The sequence below is a fragment of the Cryptomeria japonica genome, chromosome 11, assembly GCF_030272615.1.
Source record: "Cryptomeria japonica chromosome 11, Sugi_1.0, whole genome shotgun sequence".
Lineage (NCBI taxonomy): Eukaryota > Viridiplantae > Streptophyta > Pinopsida > Cupressales > Cupressaceae > Cryptomeria > Cryptomeria japonica.
This window is the reverse complement of record NC_081415.1, coordinates 688,881,944-688,888,562: the sequence shown is the minus strand read 5'-3', so window position 1 is coordinate 688,888,562 and position 6,619 is coordinate 688,881,944.

Below are 6,619 nucleotides of genomic sequence, written 5' to 3'. Positions count from 1 at the left end.
GCCTTGGCCTCCAAGACAAGGTATTCCACAAGATCCATTGTCGTTTTCTAGTCCTTATATGAACTATAATGCACAAAATAATCAATGACAACCCCCATATTCCCAAAATTTGGGAAACTATACTCCTCAATTTTGGAATAACTCTCAAAAACTTTGGCCCAATTATTAGAACCCTTCCTTTTAGTGGCAACAACCACAAGGGAATTGGTCACCACCTCAAGGTAACTGGAAATAGTCACCACAATGGAGGGGAGGTCAACAATGGGCAAACCAGCCATCAGGTTTCCTATAGCCACAACAACAGTCCCAACAGTCGGCTTTAATGCCATGAGCTCCTAATGCTTCTCCACCTAAGCCAACATAGCCTCTGCCAAATCCAAACAATAAACCTCAGCAATAGCAACAATTTTATTCAGCTGATCCTAATCAATATCCTGCATATTCTCTTAAAATAAGTGATATTTAGTTATGGTCTGAAACAACTTTGCCTACCCCATCTCCTCCATTTATAACAAAATTATCATCTGAGGAGACTACACTTGATCAACTTGGAAACTCTGAGCAGTTACCTTAATCTGAAACTTCAGGCACACCTGTTAGAATGCCTATATTTCCTCAGAGATTATAGGTAGAAGTGTCTAGGCAGCAGGATGACATAGCTTTTGATCTTATTGATCAATTAAAAAATATGTGTAAAGATTCCATTGTTTCAAGCTATTAAGGATATTCCCATATATGGAAAAGTTATTAAAGAGACATGCTTAAAAAAACCTGGACGCAAGAAAAAGGACCCAAAAATAGTACATGTAGTAAGGCAATTGGCTGATATTATGTTAGGGAAAGTTGTTGTCCCTAAATATTCTGACCAAGGTAGTCTTGTTGTGAAGATAGTTATTAATGGGACACAAAATAAAAAATCCTTAATAGATTTGTGAGCAAGCATAAACGTGATGACCAAGGATGTCATGCAACAACTCAATATTACTAGTCTTAGATCTACCCCAACAGTCCTGCAGCTTGCTGATAGTTCTACTGTCTGACCTGATGGGATGGTTGAAGATATTATTGTTACACTAGATTCTTGGGAATATCCTGTTGATTTTATAATAATTTCTCCTAAGGCAACATTGGGGGGTTATCCAATCATTTTGGGAAGACCTTGGCTTGCTATAGTTGATGCATACATAGGTTGTAGATTAGGGGACATGACCATTTCATATGGTATAACTACTAAAACTCTAGCACTTTATTCTCCAACACAACCACAACTAGATCAAGAGCAAGTAGTATGGCCAGATATAGGAGAGGAAGCAGAGGAATTAAATATTGTTCAGCAACTTATGATGTTAACTAGGGAACCTTTCATAGAACTCCAAGAAGATGATAGGGTACTCTCTAACATCATAGAAAATCATTATGGGGCAGCTCAACAGTCATGTGGTATACCAATAGATCCTTTGCATACTCTTCTTCCATCCAGGGGTTCTTTGGATTCTCCTGCAGTCACAGATATATTTCATACCTTATTGTCGTAGGAAATCCAAACCTCATCTATATCTGAAGCATCTAATGTTCACTTAATCGCCCAAGTAGAAGTTACTTCACGAAGGAATCTGAATGTCAATAGTCAACTCACAACAGACCAAAGGTTGTCATTAATAGAACTGCTCAAAAACTGAAAACAGACTTTTGCGTGGGATTATCATGACATGAAGGGATCAAATCCTACATTATATACCCATAGAATTTATATCAAAGAGGGTTGTAAACCAGTTAGACAGCCTCAATGAAGAATTAATCCTGCATTAAGGGAAATAGTCAAGGAGGAATTACAAAAGTTACTAAATGCAGGATTCATATACCCTATTTCATACAGTCAATGGGTATCTCCCCTGGTTATCGTCCCTAAGAAGGAGGAAAATGGAGAGTTTGTGTGGACTATAGGGAGCTCAACACTGCTACTAAAAAAGATCATTTTCCACTTCCATTCATTGATCAAGTGTTAGATTCTCTAGCAGGCAAGCAATACTTTTCATTTTTGGATGGGTTTAGTGGATATAATCAAATTAGAATAGCACCCGAGGACCAAGAAAAGACCACCTTCACTTCCCCTTGGGGAACATATGCCTATTCAGACCTTCCTTTTGGTCTATGCAATGCTCCTGCAACCTTTCAAAGGGTTGTCCTCAATATATTCTCAGATATTTTCCATGATTGTATGGAAATTTACATGGATGATTTCACTGCTTATGGGGCCACTTTTGAGGAAGCATTGCACAATCTTTCCAAATTTTTACAGCGGTGTGAGGATCATAATTTGTCCCTCAATAGTGAGAAATGCTTCATGATGATGCAAGAAGGTATAGTGTTGGGGCACTGTATTTCTCAGCCAGACATTCAAGTTGATCCAACCAAAATTGAGGTAATACTCAATCTTCCTGGCCCTGCAAAACAAAAGGATGTAAGAAGATTTTTAGGCCATGCAGGGTACTACAGGAGATTTATCAAGGACTTTCGTAAGATGACAGACCCTATGTATACTATCTTAACACAAAATGCCACATTTGAATGGACACTAGCATGTGAGGAGGCATTTTCTAAACTTAAGCAAGCCTTAACCCAGGCTCCTGTGCTTAAAGGACCCGATTGGTCTCTTCCTTTTCACATTCACACAGATGCATCAAATTTTGCAATTGGATCAGTTTTGGGACAAAAGCAAGGAGATTTGGAGAATGCAATTTACTATATCAGCAAAAATCTACAAGGACCTGAGCTAAATTATACTGTCACTGAAAAGGAAATGTTAGTTGTTATCTATTCCCTCAATAAGTTCAGGCACTATATCACTGGTTATCAAATCTTTGTGCATACTGATCATGCAACCATCAAATACCTTATGAATAAAAGTTCAATTTCAGGTAGGTTAGCACAATGGTTATTGTTTATGCAGGAATTTGACATCAAAATCATTGACAAGCCAGGTAAAGCAAATATAGTGGCAAACTTTCTGTCCAGAATTCAAGCACGGATAATCTTGCAACCATTGATGACTCCTTTCCAAATGAGCATTTGTTTTCAATTAATGTGAACATTCCATGGTATGCTGACATAGCTAACTACTTAGCAACTAACAATATCCCTCCTCATTTCTCTCAAAATAAAGAAGGTTGCTGGTAGAAAAGAGTTTCAACTTTTCATGGATAGCAGATTGCTTATTCTATACAGGGCCAGATCAAGTTATGAGGTGATGTGTTAGAGAAGATGGAACTTATGATATCCTTCATGCTTGTCATGATGAGCCTTGTGGAGGTCACTTTGCTGCCAAGAGAACAACTCTCAAGATACTAACTACAGGGTATTATTGGCCAACTTTGCACAAGGATGCAGTCAAGTATACCAGAAAATATGACAGATATCAAGGAATGGGAAGACCAACCCAGTCTGATGAAATGCCTTTGTATCCACAGGTGGTTGTTACACCATTTGACAAATGAGGATTAGACTTTGTTGGGCCCATTGATCTATCATCAAATGGTAATTCATACATTCTAGTATGTGTTGATTATTACACAAAATGGGTTGAAGTCAAAGCATTCAAACATGCCAAAGATAATAAGGTAGCAAAAAATTTATATGAAGAGATCTTTACTCGGTATGGAGTTCCCAGAGAGATTGTGACAGATCAAGGGGCACAATTTACTTCCACTTTGATCACCGCCCTTGTTAATGAATGTAATATAAGGCATAGGAAGTCCACTCCCTACCATCCTCAGACGAATGGACAAGCAGAAATCACCAATAGGGAACTTGAATTTATATTGACCAAGACATTATCTCTTAACCGTAAGGATTGGTCTAGCAGGTTATTTGAAGCAGTATGGGCTTATCAAACCACTTGGAAAACCACAACATGGTTTACACCCTTTGAAATGGTGTACGGAAAAAAAGCTATGATGCCTGTGGAATTTGAGCATAAAACCCTGAGAACAACCATATCCTTGGATATGACTCTCAAAGGGTCATATACCTAAAATAATGACCCTTGATTTATTACAACAAATCAATCAACAACAACAACAACAAAGTCTCCTGCAACTTAATGCCATGGACAAAATTAGGAAGTCAACCCTGCAGCACACATATACAATTAAGAATCAATGCATGAAGTGGCATGACCGCTATATCAAAGACAAAACATTCAAGCCAAGCGATTGGGCACTTCTCTATGATTCACGATATAAGGACAACTTGGGAAAACTACAGACACACTAGTTAGGGCCTTATGAGGTGATTGAAGAATTCACTAACGGTGCAGTATGACTGTCCATAATTGATCCTATCAAGTTCAAATTGTGGAAAATGGTCATCGTCTGTGCCTCTATCACAAACCTCTTTCCAAGGATGAGTTTCTACAACCGTTCTCTACACCATAAAATTATGAGATTCCTATAGCAACAGGCGATGGCCTTGTCGTTATTTCTTCATCCTAAATCTTTGTTGCATGCTCATAATAAATACTTCCATATCCAGTGGAAGTACATTCTGCACAATAAATATTCCATTTCCGCCTCCACTCATTTCCTTCCATCATTCATTTCCACCTCGCTTTCTATACATAGCAGATCAACTTCCTATATAATAAATTTCTTCAGCTGCAGTCATTATAGCATGTTGTTAGGTACGCTCATGTGTATTTATTTTTTGTTATGCATATAATTAAACCATATTACCTATCATTATGATATTTGCATAGTGTCCTTTTCAGTCCTCCTCTGCATGTGTGGACACTTGTTAAACCTTAGGTTGGGGGGGGAGTACAATGGGAAGTACGATGTGAATTGTTCTAGCATATAATTCTTATGTCATCACAGATTGAGTTTAATTTTTTCAAATTTTTGGTTTGACGTGATATTGCGTACTTTGTCCTTTTGTCTGCCTAGAGTTATTTTAGAATTGTAGCTAGGTTCTAGCCAAATAAGAGCATATTGAGTGTATTTTAGTTGCAGAATTGGGCAAATATATGCCATTGGTGAGTTGAGAGTATTATTGCTGCAATGGATGGTCCACCTGTTCGTCATGAACTCGCAGCTCATGAAATCCTTCTTCAAGACCGAGATTGTGAGCCAGTATTCCGCAATAGTGGGTGGCTAGATTATTTTTTGAAGTTGACTGAGTTTAATGAGGAAATTGCAAGGGAATTTACCCACACATTTTCAGAAGGAGAAGCCCAACTAAAAGGTTTGAGAGTTGTGGTGACAGAGGAATGAATTGTGAAAGTAACTGGGTTGCCAACAGATGGAGAAAAATTCCCTGAATCTAAGGACGCATGAAGTGCACGAGCAGAGTTTACACGACAGGAAGACCCACTTTTGGTAATAGATAGACAGGGAGCTAGATGAGAATCTCTTCCGCCTGAATGGAGAGCAGTAACATTGTATGTCTTGAAGTATTTAACTTGTGAAGGAAGATTCTTGTGTCTACATTCCCATCATTTCAGGCTTCTGAGTCATCTACGCCACGGGTGAAGGATGAATGTTTCGAACATATTGTACAATCTTCTTTCCATAAGCGTAGAAAAAAGCCAGAAAGGTAGGCCTCACTTTGTTTCTCATCATTGTCTGATTAAGTTGTTGGTTAAAAGATCTTTAAGAGATGTCTCTTTGATGTCTTGGAATGAATTTGTGGAAATTAGAAGATTTAGGGTAGATAATGTGGGTCCAGTAGAACCACTCCCATCTCAAGAACAGGAAAATATTGAAAGACTCGGTTCCCCCATTGAACCCTCATCCTCCAGGATGTCGCCTGAACAAACCATTCCTGTAGCAGAGGAACCCTCACAAGAAGAAGCCCTATCTGAAAGAGAAGAAGCCTCGAAAGGTGTTCCTTCACAAATCCTAATGAAAACTAGGGCTACTGCACAGAGGGAAAAAGGAAAAGGAAAGAAAATTGATGTAGAAAAGAAGGAGGAGAAAAGTAAAAGTGGGGATTTAGCCTCCCTCGTTTCTAAGAAAAAGAAAGTCACAAAAACAGTTTCTCCTACAGCCACTCAAGAAAAATCTCAGAGAAGAAACGGTAGGATCCAAAAAAAGCCTAAAGATTAGGAACAATCGGAGGGACCGAATGTCACCATTCTAGTTGATTTTCCAGAATATGAGCCACACGGTCCTCACCAAAGTCATGTTCCTTCTTCTCCACCTAAGGAACCGAGAATGGAGGTAGAAGAAGAAGAAAAAGAAGAAAAAGATGAAGAAGGGTTGTAGAACCTTCGTGAGTAGCTACAAGAAGAAGTAGGTTTTGATGGGCTTGGCAGTTTAGCATCCATCGTAGAGCAGGTTATTGAAGCAAGAAGCAGAGTTGAAAAGATGAAGCCGAGAGCACCTATTCACAGACCACCTACTTCTCTTACCAGTCATGCATTGGCACTTGCCCTATATCAGGAATGGGAGTTGGAAAAAGCAGAAATGCAAAGGATAATTAACCAACAAAAGAAGATTATTGAACAAACAGATGAGGAGATTTCTCAGCTTAAGACTAAGGTGGAAATGGTAGCCACTATGGTACTGCAGCTAATGCAATGTCGAGCACCTCCTAGGGTTAATTCTCTATATTTAAAGGAACA